This window comes from Pleurodeles waltl, unplaced genomic scaffold, assembly GCF_031143425.1.
Source record: "Pleurodeles waltl isolate 20211129_DDA unplaced genomic scaffold, aPleWal1.hap1.20221129 scaffold_39, whole genome shotgun sequence".
NCBI classification, from domain to species: domain Eukaryota; kingdom Metazoa; phylum Chordata; class Amphibia; order Caudata; family Salamandridae; genus Pleurodeles; species Pleurodeles waltl.
In genome coordinates this window covers 510,905-530,714 of record NW_027150097.1, presented here as the reverse complement: position 1 = coordinate 530,714, position 19,810 = coordinate 510,905, and the positions used below count along the sequence as shown (strand labels likewise).

The 19,810-nt window shown below is 44.2% G+C and overlaps 6 non-coding genes across 6 annotated transcripts; all 6 read right to left on the bottom strand.

Annotated features, from left to right (window-relative positions):
* Positions 1-1,322: 1,322 nt before the first annotated feature.
* On the bottom strand, positions 1,323-1,394 carry TRNAE-UUC (transfer RNA glutamic acid (anticodon UUC)). The gene has a single exon. It is a non-coding gene; the product is annotated as a tRNA-Glu (tRNA).
* A 2,887-nt stretch (positions 1,395-4,281) lies between these two features.
* TRNAE-UUC (transfer RNA glutamic acid (anticodon UUC)) lies at positions 4,282-4,353 on the bottom strand. The gene has a single exon. It is a non-coding gene; the product is annotated as a tRNA-Glu (tRNA).
* A 5,849-nt stretch (positions 4,354-10,202) lies between these two features.
* TRNAE-UUC (transfer RNA glutamic acid (anticodon UUC)) lies at positions 10,203-10,274 on the bottom strand. The gene has a single exon. It is a non-coding gene; the product is annotated as a tRNA-Glu (tRNA).
* Positions 10,275-13,150: 2,876 nt separating this feature from the next.
* TRNAE-UUC (transfer RNA glutamic acid (anticodon UUC)) lies at positions 13,151-13,222 on the bottom strand. Its single transcript has one exon. It is a non-coding gene; the product is annotated as a tRNA-Glu (tRNA).
* Positions 13,223-16,099: 2,877 nt separating this feature from the next.
* On the bottom strand, positions 16,100-16,170 carry TRNAE-UUC (transfer RNA glutamic acid (anticodon UUC)). The gene has a single exon. It is a non-coding gene; the product is annotated as a tRNA-Glu (tRNA).
* A 2,886-nt stretch (positions 16,171-19,056) lies between these two features.
* TRNAE-UUC (transfer RNA glutamic acid (anticodon UUC)) lies at positions 19,057-19,128 on the bottom strand. Its single transcript has one exon. It is a non-coding gene; the product is annotated as a tRNA-Glu (tRNA).
* Between the last annotated feature and the right edge of the window lie 682 nt (positions 19,129-19,810).

Sequence of the window (19,810 nt, the reverse complement as noted above, 5' to 3'; positions counted from 1 at the left end):
TTTGGTAAAGTCGTTCTTTCACACCGTACATTTCCGTAAGTTTCTCTCTCCTTGTAAGTTATCCGGTGTGAAGGCCAAGTGGAGTCAGGTCCACACTGTGCATCTTACAGTTGTGTAGCCAGAGTAGAGAGGTGTCCACACAGACACAGGACGTAGACAACACCTGTGTGTAGCATCAAGTGTCCCCAGCAACGCCTATAGAATAATGTATAGATGCCCCCAAACCGCAGAAACCACGAGGGGAATGAAAAGAGGAAGAGACGGGTTATGTCAGAGATACAAATGGTTTCCTGCTCAAGACCTGCAATAAATTAAAACAAAAGTATTATTACAAACATTCCAGGTCCTACCGATATTGGAACTCAGATTGCTGGATTCAGAGTCCAGAGTGCTAATCATTAAACGATGGAACCAACGTCCACGATCCACAACCCTAGGAGTCCTGAAGCAGTGTCAGTCACCACCTACTGTCTATCGCTTGAATTCGTTCACACTGTAAATCAAACATGACAAATCCAACAGCACAACTAAAATGTGTATTTCGCAAGTAATAACATAAAAACAGAAATATACTTTTGCTGATGCAGAAACAAAGAAAACGTCACGTCTGATGCTTCGAAATCTCCATTTAGCATGGCCCCTTAACTAACCACCAAGAGTCTTTGCACGGCTGGGAACCTTTGTAAAAGAGTCAGTGGGTCACTGTGAATGCAGCAGATCTTCACCCCTGTATTTCTTACAAAGAAGCAGAGTTTTATTCCAGGTACAGGAGGCATCTCTGGTGTCTGATACTACCGGTAGTGTTCAGCCTACCCTCTCTGAGAGAGCAGCAGTGAGGGTACAAAGCACACTGGTTGCAAAATGTGGACACTGCAAACAACAGCTGCAATATCACAGATGATATAAAACACATAAAGTACTCAAGTCTTATACTAGATACAACACAGCAGGGAAATCATGTCATAAAACAAATGATGAACCCACAGTATGGAAGGGGCAGGTAATAAAATGCGAATTTCCCATGGTGGGACCACAGTCAATTGCTGCCTTCTTCTCTGTGCCCCGGTCTCTTTATATAATCTGTACTTTTTGTTGTGCAATAAAAGAAAAACAAGGAATAACCCTTCATAGTATTAATGTACAGGTCAAGGGCTGGGGAGAGAGGGCAGTAGATCTGGGGGTCGGTGTAAACCTCTGACGGCATTAGATGGAAGCAGAAGACAAAGCAAGTGACATTTATTAAGACTTTAGGTGCATTTAGGTTTATAGAAAAAAACTGAGAAAGATTAAAATGTCTGAGTAGTGAAAAAAAAAAAATGGAGTTCCCATACCGGGAGTTGAACCCGGGCCGCCTGGGTGAAAACCAGGAATCCTAACCGCTAGACCATATGGGAACTGTGAACTCATCATACAGCTCAGTGTATGTGAGGTGTCTCCTAGGTCACACTGCATTCCGTACACTGAGAGTTATATTCTTCTTCTCAGTAGTACACAATCAATTGGGGTAACAGACACTTCACTTCTGACAAAAGAGAAGGAATGACCAGACGTCATCATTTCTGCCACAACCTGTCAGGTCTCATTATTTACAACCTTACAGCTTCTACACCTACGCAGAGCCCAGGACACGGAGGACAGCAGCAGTCCCTGCATTCACTATTACTAACCCCTCCCCTTGAGCCAGACAAAGCCACGCCCCATCCGTAGGACACTCCTGGGTTTCCTCACCAGACTGATGGCCCCACAGACCCCTTTCCAGTTATCTTCCAGCTGCTTCCTTGACGACACTCCCCTGCACCTGTCACAGGCTCCAGGCTGCCCTCCTGGGGCTGGAGTTATACTCCTTCTCTATCTACTAACAGCACCGACTCCAGTCCTGACACTGGATTGGTTCAAACAGAGAAGAAACAGCTCAGAAGTAGTCTGTGTTGTTCCCAGGTACCTGCATCTTCACAGAGTGAATGCCAGGGGGCAGCACAGCCAAAGCACTCACAGCCCACAAGGCTACAAATCATCAATCGGATGTCAGCAGCCTTGTCAGAGGCGCAGAGACTAGTAATTCCACAATATTTTGGGACAGCAGAGGAAGAAGCAAGTGCTGAGCTGAAGTGGTCACTGCTGTTTTGTCACAACACCAGACATATGTTCTTAAAAGCATGTAAGCGCACATTCTTAGGCATTCTCGGTCGTCTTCTCCCTTTCTGACATTATACCAATTGTATACACCAGAATGGAGAAAAGTTAAAATATAAGGTACTAGGAATATGCGCCAAAGGTAGGCAAATTAAACATTTCAAGTACAAATATTACCATATTTATTGATGTAAAATGTAAACAAGTTAGACTGAAAATATGTGTGTGTGTTTACAAAGGATGTCTAGAGTGTATGCTGTGAGTTCAGGTTGCAGTTCACTACTTGCACTTGTGCCTTTCACAAGTGTGAGTACCCAGTTACACTAATGTCTTCTCTGACATGTTATTCTGAGAGTCATGTACTAAAGGGGGGCTTCCACCCTAGTTTGAGGGACCAGAGTACGAATGCCCCAGGGCACAGGAAGTACACAGTCCTCATTGATACAACTGTGGCCCAGTAACTTCTGACTGCCCTTTGACCCCACAGACTGGCACATATATGTCATCAGACTATAGCACCGTGGTACATATGCACACATGTGCATGTACACGTCAGCCAGTTTTTTATTCATTTATGTGCTAATACTGTTCAGCATCAGGATGTGATGTCGAAGGAGACTGGTGGAGAGCGCCGAAGTCTCTGGTATTTCAAGACAAAACTAGAGACCTTTTCACACTCATATACTGCTCCAGGCAGATCTTCCACTGCAAATGCAAGTTATATGAGTCCAGCTGAAAACTGTTTAATTTTGGGTACTTGCTTTAGTCAAATGTTACCATTTGCAACTCTCAAAAAAAAAGCAAAGGGCAATTTCATACATTAACACTTTGGTAAAGTCGTTCTTTCACACCGTACATTTCCGTAAGTTTCTCTCTCCTTGTAAGTTATCCGGTGTGAAGGCCAAGTGGAGTCAGGTCCACACTGTGCATCTTACAGTTGTGTAGCCAGAGTAGAGAGGTGTCCACACAGACACAGGACGTAGACAACACCTGTGTGTAGCATCAAGTGTCCCCAGCAACGCCTATAGAATAATGTATAGATGCCCCCAAACCGCAGAAACCACGAGGGGAATGAAAAGAGGAAGAGACGGGTTATGTCAGAGATACAAATGGTTTCCTGCTCAAGACCTGCAATAAATTTAAACAAAAGTATTATTACAAACATTCCAGGTCCTACCGATATTGGAACTCAGTTTGCTGGATTCAGAGTCCAGAGTGCTAATCATTACACGATGGAACCAACGTCCACGATCCTCAACCCTAGGAGTCCTGAAGCAGTGTCAGTCACCACCTACTGTCTATCGCTTGAATTCGTTCACACTGTAAATCAAACATGACAAATCCAACAGCACAACTAAAATGTGTATTTCACAAGTAATAACATAAAAACAGAAATATACTTTTGCTGATGCAGAAACAAAGAAAACGTCTCGTCTGATGCTTCGAAATCTCCATTTAGCATGGCCCCTTAACTAACCACCAAGAGTCTTTGCACGGCTGGGAACCTTTGTAAAAGAGTCAGTGGGTCACTGTGAATGCAGCAGATCTTCACCCCTGTATTTCTTACAAAGAAGCAGAGTTTTATTCCAGGTACAGGAGGCATCTCTGGTGTCTGATACTACCGGTAGTGTTCAGCCTACCCTCTCTGAGAGAGCAGCAGTGAGGCTACAAAGCACACTGGTTGCAAAATGTGGACACTGCAAACAACAGCTGCAATATCACAGATGATATGAAACACATAAAGTACTCAAGTCTTATACTAGATACAACACAGCAGGGAAATCATGTCATAAAACAAATGATGAACCCACAGTATGGAAGGGGCAGGTAATAAAATGCGAATTTCCCATGGTGGGACCCCAGTCAATTGCTGCCTTCTTCTCTGTGCCCCGGTCTCTTTATATAATCTGTACTTTTTGTTGTGCAATAAAAGAAAAACAAGGAATAACCCTTCATAGTATTAATGTACAGGTCAAGGGCTGGGGAGAGAGGGCAGTAGATCTGGGGGTCGGTGTAAACCTCTGACGGCATTAGATGGAAGCAGAAGACAAAGCAAGTGACATTTATTAAGACTTTAGGTGCATTTAGGTTTATAGAAAAAAACTGTGAAAGATTAAAATGTCTGAGTAGTGAAAAAAAAAAATGGAGTTCCCATACCGGGAGTCGAACCCGGGCCGCCGGGGTGAAAACCAAGAATCCTAACCGCTAGACCATATGGGAACTGTGAACTCATCATACAGCTCAGTGTATGTGAGGTGTCTCCTAGGTCACACTGCATTCCGTACACTGAGAGTTATATTCTTCTTCTCAGTAGTACACAATCAATTGGGGTAACAGACACTTCACTTCTGACAAAAGAGAAGGAATGACCAGAAGTCATCATTTCTGCCACAACCTGTAGGTCTCATTATTTACAACCTTAGAGCTTCTACACATACACAGAGCCCAGGACACGGGGGACAGCAGCAGTCCCTGCATTCACTATTACTAACCCCTCCCCTTGAGCCAGACAAAGCCACGCCCCATCCGTAGGACACTCCTGGGTTTCCTCACCAGACTGATGGCCCCACAGACCCCTCTCCAGTTATCTTCCAGCTGCTTCCTTGACGACACTCCCCTGCACCTGTCACAGGCTCCAGGCTGCCCTCCTGGGGCTGGAGTTATACTCCTTCTCTATCTACTAACAGCACCGACTCCAGTCCTGACACTGGATTGGTTCAAACAGAGAAGAAACAGCTCAGAAGTAGTCTGTGTTGTTCCCAGGTACCTGCATCTTCACAGAGTGACTGCCAGGGGGCAGCACAGCCAAAGCACTCACAGCCCACAAGGCTACAAATCATCAATCGGATGTCAGCAGCCTTGTCAGAGGCGCAGAGACTAGTAATTCCACAATATTTTGGGACAGCAGAGGAAGAAGCAAGTGCTGAGCTGAAGTGGTCACTGCTGTTTTGTCACAACACCAGACATATGTTCTTAAAAGCATGTAAGCGCACATTCTTAGGCATTCTCGGTCGTCTTCTCCCTTTCTGACATTATACCAATTGTATACACCCGAATGGAGAAAAGTTCAAATATAAGGTACTAGGAATATGCGCCAAAGGTAGGCAAATTAAACATTTCAAGTACAAATATTACCATATTTATTGATGTAAAATGTAAACAAGTTAGACTGAAAATATGTGTGTGTGTTTACAAAGGATGTCTAAAGTGTATGCTGTGAGGTCAGGTTGCAGTTCACTACTTGCACTTGTGCCTTTCACAAGTGTGAGTACCCAGTTACACTAATGTCTGCTCTGACTTGTTATTCTGAGAGTCATGTGCTAAAGGGGGGCTTCCACCCTAGTTTGAGGGACCAGAGTACGAATGCCCCAGGGCACAGGAAGTACACAGTCCTCGTTGATACAACTGTGGCCCAGTAACTTCTGACTGCCCTTTGACCCCACAGACTGGCACACATATGTCATCAGACTATAGCACCGTGGTACATATGCACACATGTGCATGTACACGTCAGCCAGTTTTTTATTCATTTATGTGCTAATACTGTTCAGCATCAGGATGTGATGTCGAAGGAGACTGGTGGAGAGCGCCGAAGTCTCTGGTATTTCAAGACAAAACTAGAGACCTTTTCACACTCATATACTGCTCCAGGCAGATCTTCCACTGCAAATGCAAGTTATATGAGTCCAGCTGAAAACTGTTTAATTTTGGGTACTTGCTTTAGTCAAATGTTACCATTTGCAACTCACAAAAAAAAAGCAAAGGGCAATTTCATACATTAACACTTTGGTAAAGTCGTTCTTTCACACCGTACATTTCCGTAAGTTTCTCTCTCCTTGTAAGTTATCCGGTGTGAAGGCCAAGTGGAGTCAGGTCCACACTGTGCATCTTACAGTTGTGTAGCCAGAGTAGAGAGGTGTCCACACAGACACAGGACGTAGACAACACCTGTGTGTAGCATCAAGTGTCCCCAGCAACGCCTATAGAATAATGTATAGATGCCCCCAAACCACAGAAACCACGAGGGGAATGAAAAGAGGAAGAGACGGGTTATGTCAGAGATACAAATGGTTTCCTGCTCAAGACCTGCAATAAATTAAAACAAAAGTATTATTACAAACATTCCAGGTCCTACCGATATTGGAACTCAGATTGCTGGATTCAGAGTCCAGAGTGCTAATCATTACACGATGGAACCAACGTCCACTATCCTCAACCCTAGGAGTCCTGAAGCAGTGTCAGTCACCACCTACTGTCTATCGCTTGAATTCGTTCACACTGTAAATCAAACATGACAAATCCAACAGCACAACTAAAATGTGTATTTCACAAGTAATAACATAAAAACAGAAATATACTTTTGCTGATGCAGAAACAAAGAAAACGTCTCGTCTGATGCTTCGAAATCTCCATTTAGCATGGCCCCTTAACTAACCACCAAGAGTCTTTGCACGGCTGGGAACCTTTGTAAAAGAGTCAGTGGGTCACTGTGAATGCAGCAGATCTTCACCCCTGTATTTCTTACAAAGAAGCAGAGTTTTATTCCAGGTACAGGAGGCATCTCTGGTGTCTGATACTACCGGTAGTGTTCAGCCTACCCTCTCTGAGAGAGCAGCAGTGAGGGTACAAAGCACACTGGTTGCAAAATGTGGACACTGCAAACAACAGCTGCAATATCACAGATGATATAAAACACATAAAGTACTCAAGTCTTATACTAGATACAACACAGCAGGGAAATCATGTCATAAAACAAATGATGAACCCACAGTATGGAAGGGGCAGGTAATAAAATGCAAATTTCCCATGGTGGGACCACAGTCAATTGCTGCCTTCTTCTCTGTGCCCCGGTCTCTTTATATAATCTGTACTTTTTGTTGTGCAATAAAAGAAAAACAAGGAATAACCCTTCATAGTATTAATGTACAGGTCAAGGGCTGGGGAGAGAGGGCAGTAGATCTGGGGGTCGGTGTAAACCTCTGACGGCATTAGATGGAAGCAGAAGACAAAGCAAGTGACATTTATTAAGACTTTAGGTGCATTTAGGTTTATAGAAAAAAACTGAGAAAGATTAAAATGTCTGAGTAGTGAAAAAAAAAAAATGGAGTTCCCATACGGGAGTTGAACCCGGGCCGCCTGGGTGAAAACCAAGAATCCTAACCGATAGACCATATGGGAACTGTGAGCTCATCATACAGCTCAGTGTATGTGAGGTGTCTCCTAGGTCACACTGCATTCCGTACACTGAGAGTTATATTCTTCTTCTCAGTAGTACACAATCAATTGGGGTAACAGACACTTCACTTCTGACAAAAGAGAAGGAATGACCAGAAGTCATCATTTCTGCCACAACCTGTCAGGTCTCATTATTTACAACCTTAGAGCTTCTACACCTACACAGAGCCCAGGACACGGAGGACAGCAGCAGTCCCTGCATTCACTATTACTAACCCCTCCCCTTGAGCCAGACAAAGCCACGCCCCATCCGTAGGACACTCCTGGGTTTCCTCACCAGACTGATGGCCCCACAGACCCCTCTCCAGTTATCTTCCAGCTGCTTCCTTGACGACACTCCCCTGCACCTGTCACAGGCTCCAGGCTGCCCTCCTGGGGCTCGAGTTATACTCCTTCTCTATCTACTAACAGCACTGACTCCAGTCCTGACACTGGATTGGTTCAAACAGAGAAGAAACAGCTCAGAAGTAGTCTGTGTTGTTCCCAGGTACCTGCATCTTCACAGAGTGACTGCCAGGGGGCAGCACAGCCAAAGCACTCACAGCCCACAAGGCTACAAATCATCAATCGGATGTCAGCAGCCTTGTCAGAGGCGCAGAGACTAGTAATTCCACAATATTTTGGGACAGCAGAGGAAGAAGCAAGTGCTGAGCTGAAGTGGTCACTGCTGTTTTGTCACAACACCAGACATATGTTCTTAAAAGCATGTAAGCGCACATTCTTAGGCATTCTCGGTCGTCTTCTCCCTTTCTGACATTATACCAATTGTATACACCCGAATGGAGAAAAGTTCAAATATAAGGTACTAGGAATATGCGCCAAAGGTAGGCAAATTAAACATTTCAAGTACAAATATTACCATATTTATTGATGTAAAATGTAAACAAGTTAGACTGAAAATATGTGTGTGTGTTTACAAAGGATGTCTAAAGTGTATGCTGTGAGGTCAGGTTGCAGTTCACTACTTGCACTTGTGCCTTTAACAAGTGTGAGTACCCAGTTACACTAATGTCTGCTCTGACTTGTTATTCTGAGAGTCATGTGCTAAAGGGGGGCTTCCACCCTAGTTTGAGGGACCAGAGTACGAATGCCCCAGGGCACAGGAAGTACACAGTCCTCGTTGATACAACTGTGGCCCAGTAACTTCTGACTGCCCTTTGACCCCACAGACTGGCACATATATGTCATCAGACTATAGCACCGTGGTACATATGCACACATGTGCATGTACACGTCAGCCAGTTTTTTATTCATTTATGTGCTAATACTGTTCAGCATCAGGATGTGATGTCGAAGGAGACTGGTGGAGAGCGCCGAAGTCTCTGGTATTTCAAGACAAAACTAGAGACCTTTTCACACTCATATACTGCTCCAGGCAGATCTTCCACTGCAAATGCAAGTTATATGAGTCCAGCTGAAAACTGTTTAATTTTGGGTACTTGCTTTAGTCAAATGTTACCATTTGCAACTCACAAAAAAAAAGCAAAGGGCAATTTCATACATTAACACTTTGGTAAAGTCGTTCTTTCACACCGTACATTTCCGCAAGTTTCTCTCTCCTTGTAAGTTATCCGGTGTGAAGGCCAAGTGGAGTCAGGTCCACACTGTGCATCTTACAGTTGTGTAGCCAGAGTAGAGAGGTGTCCACACAGACACAGGACGTAGACAACACCTGTGTGTAGCATCAAGTGTCCCCAGCAACGCCTATAGAATAATGTATAGATGCCCCCAAACCGCAGAAACCACGAGGGGAATGAAAAGAGGAAGAGACGGGTTATGTCAGAGATACAAATGGTTTCCTGCTCAAGACCTGCAATAAATTTAAACAAAAGTATTATTACAAACATTCCAGGTCCTACCGATATTGGAACTCAGATTGCTGGATTCAGAGTCCAGAGTGCTAATCATTACACAATGGAACCAACGTCCACGATCCTCAACCCTAGGAGTCCTGAAGCAGTGTTAGTCACCACCTACTGTCTATCGCTTGAATTCGTTCACACTGTAAATCAAACATGACAAATCCAACAGCACAACTAAAATGTGTATTTCACAAGTAATAACATAAAAACAGAAATATACTTTTGCTGATGCAGAAACAAAGAAAACGTCTCGTCTGATGCTTCGAAATCTCCATTTAGCATGGCCCCTTAACTAACCACCAAGAGTCTTTGCACGGCTGGGAACCTTTGTAAAAGAGTCAGTGGGTCACTGTGAATGCAGCAGATCTTCACCCCTGTATTTCTTACAAAGAAGCAGAGTTTTATTCCAGGTACAGGAGGCATCTCTGGTGTCTGATACTACCGGTAGTGTTCAGCCTACCCTCTCTGAGAGAGCAGCAGTGAGGGTACAAAGCACACTGGTTGCAAAATGTGGACACTGCAAACAACAGCTGCAATATCACAGATGATATAAAACACATAAAGTACTCAAGTCTTATACTAGATACAACACAGCAGGGAAATCATGTCATAAAACAAATGATGAACCCACAGTATGGAAGGGGCAGGTAATAAAATGCGAATTTCCCATGGTGGGACCACAGTCAATTGCTGCCTTCTTCTCTGTGCCCCGGTCTCTTTATATAATCTGTACTTTTTGTTGTGCAATAAAAGAAAAACAAGGAATAACCCTTCATAGCATTAATGTACAGGTCAAGGGCTGGGGAGAGAGGGCAGTAGATCTGGGGGTCGGTGTAAACCTCTGACGGCATTAGATGGAAGCAGAAGACAAAGCAAGTGACATTTATTAAGACTTTAGGTGCATTTAGGTTTATAGAAAAAAACTGAGAAAGATTCAAATGTCTGAGTAGTTGGGGAAAATAATAAATGTAGTTCTCATACCGGGAGTTGAACCCGGGCCGCCTGGGTGAAAACCAGGAATCCTAACCGCTAGACCATATGGGAACTGTGAACTCATCATACAGCTCAGTGTATGTGAGGTGTCTCCTAGGTCACACTGCATTCCGTACACTGAGAGTTATATTCTTCTTCTCAGTAGTACACAATCAATTGGGGTAACAGACACTTCACTTCTGACAAAAGAGAAGGAATGACCAGAAGTCATCATTTCTGCCACAACCTGTAGGTCTCATTATTTACAACCTTAGAGCTTCTACACATACACAGAGCCCAGGACACGGAGGACACCAGCAGTCCCTGCATTCACTATTACTAACCCCTCCCCTTGAGCCAGACAAAGCCACGCCCCATCCGTAGGACACTCCTGGGTTTCCTCACCAGACTGATGGCCCCACAGACCCCTCTCCAGTTATCTTCCAGCTGCTTCCTTGACGACACTCCCCTGCACCTGTCACAGGCTCCAGGCTGCCCTCCTGGGGCTCGAGTTATACTCCTTCTCTATCTACTAACAGCACCGACTCCAGTCCTGACACTGGATTGGTTCAAACAGAGAAGAAACAGCTCAGAAGTAGTCTGTGTTGTTCCCAGGTACCTGCATCTTCACAGGGTGACTGCCAGGGGGCAGCACAGCCAAAGCACTCACAGCCCACAAGGCTACAAATCATCAATCGGATGTCAGCAGCCTTGTCAGAGGCGCAGAGACTGGTAATTCCACAATATTTTGGGACAGCAAAGGAAGAAGTAAGTGCTGAGCTGAAGTGGTCACTGCTGTTTTGTCACAACACCAGACATATGTTCTTAAAAGCATGTAAGCGCACATTCTTAGGCACTCTCGGTCGTCTTCTCCCTTTCTGACATTATACCAATTGTATACACCCGAATGGAGAAAAGTTAAAATATAAGGTACTAGGAATATGCGCCAAAGGTAGGCAAATTAAACATTTCAAGTACAAATATTACCATATTTATTGATGTAAAATGTAAACAAGTTAGACTGAAAATATGTGTGTGTGTTTACAAAGGATGTCTAAAGTGTATGCTGTGAGGTCAGGTTGCAGTTCACTACTTGCACTTGTGCCTTTCACAAGCGTGAGTACCCAGTTACACTAATGTCTGCTCTGACTTGTTATTCTGAGAGTCATGTGCTAAAGGGGGGCTTCCACCCTAGTTTGAGGGACCAGAGTACGAATGCCCCAGGGCACAGGAAGTACACAGTCCTCATTGATACAACTGTGGCCCAGTAACTTCTGACTGCCCTTTGACCCCACAGACTGGCACATATATGTCATCAGACTATAGCACCGTGGTACATATGCACACATGTGCATGTACACGTCAGCCAGTTTTTTATTCATTTATGTGCTAATACTGTTCAGCATCAGGATGTGATGTCGAAGGAGACTGGTAGAGAGCGCCGAAGTCTCTGGTATTTCAAGACAAAACTAGAGACCTTTTCACACTCATATACTGCTCCAGGCAGATCTTCCACTGCAAATGCAAGTTATATGAGTCCAGCTGAAAACTGTTTAATTTTGGGTACTTGCTTTAGTCAAATGTTACCATTTGCAACTCACAAAAAAAAAGCAAAGGGCAATTTCATACATTAACACTTTGGTAAAGTCGTTCTTTCACACCGTACATTTCCGTAAGTTTCTCTCTCCTTGTAAGTTATCCGGTGTGAAGGCCAAGTGGAGTCAGGTCCACACTGTGCATCTTACAGTTGTGTAGCCAGAGTAGAGAGGTGTCCACACAGACACAGGACGTAGACAACACCTGTGTGTAGCATCAAGTGTCCCCAGCAACGCCTATAGAATAATGTATAGATGCCCCCAAACCGCAGAAACCACGAGGGGAATGAAAAGAGGAAGAGACGGGTTATGTCAGAGATACAAATGGTTTCCTGCTCAAGACCTGCAATAAATTAAAACAAAAGTATTATTACAAACATTCCAGATCCTACCGATATTGGAACTCAGATTGCTGGATTCAGAGTCCAGAGTGCTAATCATTACACGATGGAACCAACGTCCACGATCCTCAACCCTAGGAGTCCTGAAGCAGTGTTAGTCACCACCTACTGTCTATCGCTTGAATTCGTTCACACTGTAAATCAAACATGACAAATCCAACAGCACAACTAAAATGTGTATTTCACAAGTAATAACATAAAAACAGAAATATACTTTTGCTGATGCAGAAACAAAGAAAACGTCTCGTCTGATGCTTCGAAATCTCCATTTAGCATGGCCCCTTAACTAACCACCAAGAGTCTTTGCACGGCTGGGAACCTTTGTAAAAGAGTCAGTGGGTCACTGTGAATGCAGCAGATCTTCACCCCTGTATTTCTTACAAAGAAGCAGAGTTTTATTCCAGGTACAGGAGGCATCTCTGGTGTCTGATACTACCGGTAGTGTTCAGCTTACCCTCTCTGAGAGAGCAGCAGTGAGGGTACAAAGCACACTGGTTGCAAAATGTGGACACTGCAAACAACAGCTGCAATATCACAGATGATATAAAACACATAAAGTACTCAAGTCTTATACTAGATACAACACAGCAGGGAAATCATGTCATAAAACAAATGATGAACCCACAGTATGGAAGGGGCAGGTAATAAAATGCGAATTTCCCATGGTGGGACCACAGTCAATTGCTGCCTTCTTCTCTGTGCCCCGGTCTCTTTATATAATCTGTACTTTTTGTTGTGCAATAAAAGAAAAACAAGGAATAGTATTAATGTACAGGTCAAGGGCTGGGGAGAGAGGGCAGTAGATCTGGGGGTCGGTGTAAACCTCTGACGGCATTAGATGGAAGCAGAAGACAAAGCAAGTGACATTTATTAAGACTTTAGGTGCATTTAGGTTTATAGAAAAAAACTGAGAAAGATTCAAATGTCTGAGTAGTGAAAAAAAAAAATGGAGTTCCCATACCGGGAGTTGAACCCAGGCCGCCTGGGTGAAAACCAGGAATCCTAACCACTAGACCATATGGGAACTGTGAACTCATCATACAGCTCAGCGTATGTGAGGTGTCTCCTAGGTCACACTGCATTCCGTACACTGAGAGTTCTATTCTTCTTCTCAGTAGTACACAATCAATTGGGGTAACAGACACTTCACTTCTGACAAAAGAGAAGGAATGACCAGAAGTCATCATTTCTGCCACAACCTGTCAGGTCTCATTATTTACAACCTTAGAGCTTCTACACCTACACAGAGCCCAGGACACGGAGGACAGCAGCAGTCCCTGCATTCACTATTACTAACCCCTCCCCTTGAGCCAGACAAAGCCACGCCCCATCCGTAGGACACTCCTGGGTTTCCTCACCAGACTGATGGCCCCACAGACCCCTCTCCAGTTATCTTCCAGCTGCTTCCTTGACGACACTCCCCTGCACCTGTCACAGGCTCCAGGCTGCCCTCCTGGGGCTCGAGTTATACTCCTTCTCTATCTACTAACAGCACCGACTCCAGTCCTGACACTGGATTGGTTCAAACAGAGAAGAAACAGCTCAGAAGTAGTCTGTGTTGTTCCCAGGTACCTGCATCTTCACAGAGTGACTGCCAGGGGGCAGCACAGCCAAAGCACTCACAGCCCACAAGGCTACAAATCATCATTCGGATGTCAGCAGCCTTGTCAGAGGCGCAGAGACTAGTAATTCCACAATATTTTGGGACAGCAGAGGAAGAAGCAAGTGCTGAGCTGAAGTGGTCACTGCTGTTTTGTCACAACACCAGACATATGTTCTTAAAAGCATGTAAGCGCACATTCTTAGGCATTCTCGGTCGTCTTCTCCCTTTCTGACATTATACCAATTTATACACCCGAATGGAGAAAAGTTCAAATATAAGGTACTAGGAATATGCGCCAAAGGTAGGCAAATTAAACATTTCAAGTACAAATATTACCATATTTATTGATGTAAAATGTAAACAAGTTAGACTGAAAATATGTGTGTGTGTTTACAAAGGATGTCTAAAGTGTATGCTGTGAGGTCAGGTTGCAGTTCACTACTTGCACTTGTGCCTTTCACAAGTGTGAGTACCCAGTTACACTAATGTCTGCTCTGACTTGTTATTCTGAGAGTCATGTGCTAAAGGGGGGCTTCCACCCTAGTTTGAGGGACCAGAGTACGAATGCCCCAGGGCACAGGAAGTACACAGTCCTCGTTGATACAACTGTGGCCCAGTAACATCTGACTGCCCTTTGACCCCACAGACTGGCACATATATGTCATCAGACTATAGCACCGTGGTACATATGCACACATGTGCATGTACACGTCAGCCAGTTTTTTATTCATTTATGTGCTAATACTGTTCAGCATCAGGATGTGATGTCGAAGGAGACTGGTGGAGAGCGCCGAAGTCTCTGGTATTTCAAGACAAAACTAGAGACCTTTTCACACTCATATACTGCTCCAGGCAGATCTTCCACTGCAAATGCAAGTTATATGAGTCCAGCTGAAAACTGTTTAATTTTGGGTACTTGCTTTAGTCAAATGTTACCATTTGCAACTCACAAAAAAAAAGTAAAGGGCAATTTCATACATTAACACTTTGGTAAAGTCGTTCTTTCACAACGTACATTTCCGTAAGTTTCTCTCTCCTTGTAAGTTATCCGGTGTGAAGGCCAAGTGGAGTCAGGTCCACACTGTGCATCTTACAGTTGTGTAGCCAGAGTAGAGAGGTGTCCACACAGACACAGGACGTAGACAACACCTGTGTGTAGCATCAAGTGTCCCCAGCAACGCCTATAGAATAATGTATAGATGCCCCCAAACCGCAGAAACCACGAGGGGAATGAAAAGAGGAAGAGACGGGTTATGTCAGAGATACAAATGGTTTCCTGCTCAAGACCTGCAATAAATTTAAACAAAAGTATTATTACAAACATTCCAGGTCCTACCGATATTGGAACTCAGATTGCTGGATTTAGAGTCCAGAGTGCTAATCATTACACAATGGAACCAACGTCCACGATCCTCAACCCTAGGAGTCCTGAAGCAGTGTCAGTCACCACCTACTGTCTATCGCTTGAATTCGTTCACACTGTAAATCAAACATGACAAATCCAACAGCACAACTAAAATGTGTATTTCACAAGTAATAACATAAAAACAGAAATATACTTTTGCTGATGCAGAAACAAAGAAAACGTCTCGTCTGATGCTTCGAAATCTCCATTTAGCATGGCCCCTTAACTAACCACCAAGAGTCTTTGCACGGCTGGGAACCTTTGTAAAAGAGTCAGTGGGTCACTGTGAATGCAGCAGATCTTCACCCCTGTATTTCTTACAAAGAAGCAGAGTTTTATTCCAGGTACAGGAGGCATCTCTGGTGTCTGATACTACCGGTAGTGTTCAGCCTACCCTCTCTGAGAGAGCAGCAGTGAGGGTACAAAGCACACTGGTTGCAAAATGTGGACACTGCAAACAACAGCTGCAATATCACAGATGATATAAAACACATAAAGTACTCAAGTCTTATACTAGATACAACACAGCAGGGAAATCATGTCATAAAACAAATGATGAACCCACAGTATGGAAGGGGCAGGTAATAAAATGCGAATTTCCCATGGTGGGACCACAGTCAATTGCTGCCTTCTTCTCTGTGCCCCGGTCTCTTTATATAATCTGTACTTTTTGTTGTGCAATAAAAGAAAAACAAGGAATAGTATTAATGTACAGGTCAAGGGCTGGGGAGAGAGGGCAGTAGATCTGGGGGTCGGTGTAAACCTCTGACGGCATTAGATGGAAGCAGAAGACAAAGCAAGTGACATTTATTAAGACTTTAGGTGCATTTAGGTTTATAGAAAAAAACTGAGAAAGATTAAAATGTCTGAGTAGTGAAAAAAAAAAAATGGAGTTCCCATACCGGGAGTTGAACCCGACCGCCTGGGTGAAAACCAGGAATCCTAACCACTAGACCATATGGGAACTGTGAACTCATCATACAGCTCAGTGTATGTGAGGTGTCTCCTAGGTCACACTGCATTCCGTACACTGAGAGTTATATTCTTCTTCTCAGTAGTACACAATCAATTGGGGTAACAGACACTTCACTTCTGACAAAAGAGAAGGAATGACCAGAAGTCATCATTTCTGCCACAACCTGTAGGTCTCATTATTTACAACCTTAGAGCTTCTACACATACACAGAGCCCAGGACACGGAGGACACCAGAAGTCCCTGCATTCACTATTACTAACCCCTCCCCTTGAGCCAGACAAAGCCACGCCCCATCCGTAGGACACTCCTGGGTTTCCTCACCAGACTGATGGCCCCACAGACCCCTCTCCAGTTATCTTCCAGCTGCTTCCTTGACGACACTCCCCTGCACCTGTCACAGGCTCCAGGCTGCCCTCCTGGGGCTCGAGTTAAACTCCTTCTCTATCTACTAACAGCACCGACTCCAGTCCTGACACTGGATTGGTTCAAACAGAGAAGAAACAGCTCAGAAGTATTCTGTGTTGTTCCCAGGTACCTGCATCTTCACAGAGTGACTGCCAGGGGGCAGCACAGCCAAAGCACTCACAGCCCACAAGGCTACAAATCATCAATCGGATGTCAGCAGCCTTGTCAGAGGCGCAGAGACTAGTAATTCCACAATATTTTGGGACAGCAGAGGAAGAAGCAAGTGCTGAGCTGAAGTGGTCACTGCTGTTTTGTCACAACACCAGACATATGTTCTTAAAAGCATGGAAGCGCACATTCTTAGGCATTCTCGGTCGTCTTCTCCCTTTCTGACATTATACCAATTGTATACATCCGAATGGAGAAAAGTTAAAATATAAGGTACTAGGAATATGCGCCAAAGGTAGGCAAATTAAACATTTCAAGTACAAATATTACCATATTTATTGATGTAAAATGTAAACAAGTTAGACTGAAAATATGTGTGTGTGTTTACAAAGGATGTCTAAAGTGTATGCTGTGAGGTCACGTTGCAGTTCACTACTTGCACTTGTGCCTTTCACAAGCTTGAGTACCCAGTTACACTAATGTCTGCTCTGACTTGTTATTCTGAGAGTCATGTGCTAAAGGGGGGCTTCCACCCTAGTTTGAGGGACCAGAGTACGAATGCCCCAGGGCACAGGAAGTACACAGTCCTCATTGATACAACTGTGGCCCAGTAACTTCTGACTGCCCTTTGACCCCACAGACTGGCACATATATGTCATCAGACTATAGCACCGTGGTACATATGCACACATGTGCATGTACACGTCAGCCAGTTTTTTATTCATTTATGTGCTAATACTGTTCAGCATCAGGATGTGATGTCGAAGGAGACTGGTAGAGAGCGCCGAAGTCTCTGGTATTTCAAGACAAAACTAGAGACCTTTTCACACTCATATACTGCTCCAGGCAGATCTTCCACTGCAAATGCAAGTTATATGAGTCCAGCTGAAAACTGTTTAATTTTGGGTACTTGCTTTAGTCAAATGTTACCATTTGCAACTCACAAAAAAAAAGCAAAGGGCAATTTCATACATTAACACTTTGGTAAAGTCGTTCTTTCACACCGTACATTTCCGTAAGTTTCTCTCTCCTTGTAAGTTATCCGGTGTGAAGGCCAAGTGGAGTCAGGTCCACACTGTGCATCTTACAGTTGTGTAGCCAGAGTAGAGAGGTGTCCACACAGACACAGGACGTAGACAACACCTGTGTGTAGCATCAAGTGTCCCCAGCAACGCCTATAGAATAATGTATAGATGCCCCCAAACCGCAGAAACCACGAGGGGAATGAAAAGAGGAAGAGACGGGTTATGTCAGAGATACAAATGGTTTCCTGCTCAAGACCTGCAATAAATTAAAACAAAAGTATTATTACAAACATTCCAGGTCCTACCGATATTGGAACTCAGATTGCTGGATTCAGAGTCCAGAGAGCTAATCATTACACGATGGAACCAACGTCCACGATCCTCAACCCTAGGAGTCCTGAAGCAGTGTTAGTCACCACCTACTGTCTATCGCTTGAATTCGTTCACACTGTAAATCAAACATGACAAATCCAACAGCACAACTAAAATGTGTATTTCACAAGTAATAACATAAAAACAGAAATATACTTTTGCTGATGCAGAAACAAAGAAAACGTCTCGTCTGATGCTTCGAAATCTCCATTTAGCATGGCCCCTTAACTAACCACCAAGAGTCTTTGCACGGCTGGGAACCTTTGTAAAAGAGTCAGTGGGTCACTGTGAATGCAGCAGATCTTCACCCCTGTATTTCTTACAAAGAAGCAGAGTTTTATTCCAGGTACAGGAGGCATCTCTGGTGTCTGATACTACCGGTAGTGTTCAGCCTACCCTCTCTGAGAGAGCAGCAGTGAGGGTACAAAGCACACTGGTTGCAAAATGTGGACACTGCAAACAACAGCTGCAATATCACAGATGATATAAAACACATAAAGTACTCAAGTCTTATACTAGATACAACACAGCAGGGAAATCATGTCATAAAACAAATGATGAACCCACAGTATGGAAGGGGCAGGTAATAAAATGCGAATTTCCCATGGTGGGACCACAGTCAATTGCTGCCTTCTTCTCTGTGCCCCGGTCTCTTTATATAATCTGTACCTTTTGTTGTGCAATAAAAGAAAAACAAGGAATAACCCTTCATAGTATTAATGTACAGGTCAAGGGCTGGGGAGAGAGGGCAGTAGATCTGGGGGTCGGTGTAAACCTCTGACGGCATTAGATGGAAGCAGAAGACAAAGCAAGTGACATTTATTAAGACTTTAGGTGCATTTAGGTTTATAGAAAAAAACTGAGAAAGATTAAAATGTCTGAGTAGTGAAAAAAAAAAATGGAGTTCCCATACCGGGAGTTGAACCCGGGCCGCCTGGGTGAAAACCAGGAATCCTAACCGCTAGACCATATGGGAACTGTGAACTCATCATACAGCTCAGTGTATGTGAGGTGTCTCCTAGGTCACACTGCATTCCGTACACTGAGAGTTATATTCTTCTTCTCAGTAGTACACAATCAATTGGGGTAACAGACACTTCACTTCTGACAAAAGAGAAGGAATGACCAGAAGTCATCATTTCTGCCACAACCTGTCAGGTTTCATTATTTACAACCTTAGAGCTTCTACACATACACAGAGCCCAGGACACAGAGGACAGCAGCAGTCCCTGCATTCACTATTACTAACCCCTCCCCTTGAGCCAGACAAAGCTACGCCCCATCCGTAGGACACTCCTGGGTTTCCTCACCAGACTGATGGCCCCACAGACCCCTCTCCAGTTATCTTCCAGCTGCTTCCTTGACGACACTCCCCTGCACCTGTCACAGGCTCCAGGCTGCCCTCCTGGGGCTCGAGTTATACTCCTTCTCTATCTACTAACAGCACCGACTCCAGTCCTGACACTGGATTGGTTCAAACAGAGAAGAAACAGCTCAGAAGTAGTCTGTGTTGTTCCCAGGTACCTGCATCTTCACAGAGTGACTGCCAGGGGGCAGCACAGCCAAAGCACTCACAGCCCACAAGGCTACAAATCATCAATCGGATGTCAGCAGCCTTGTCAGAGGCGCAGAGACTAGTAATTCCACAATATTTTGGT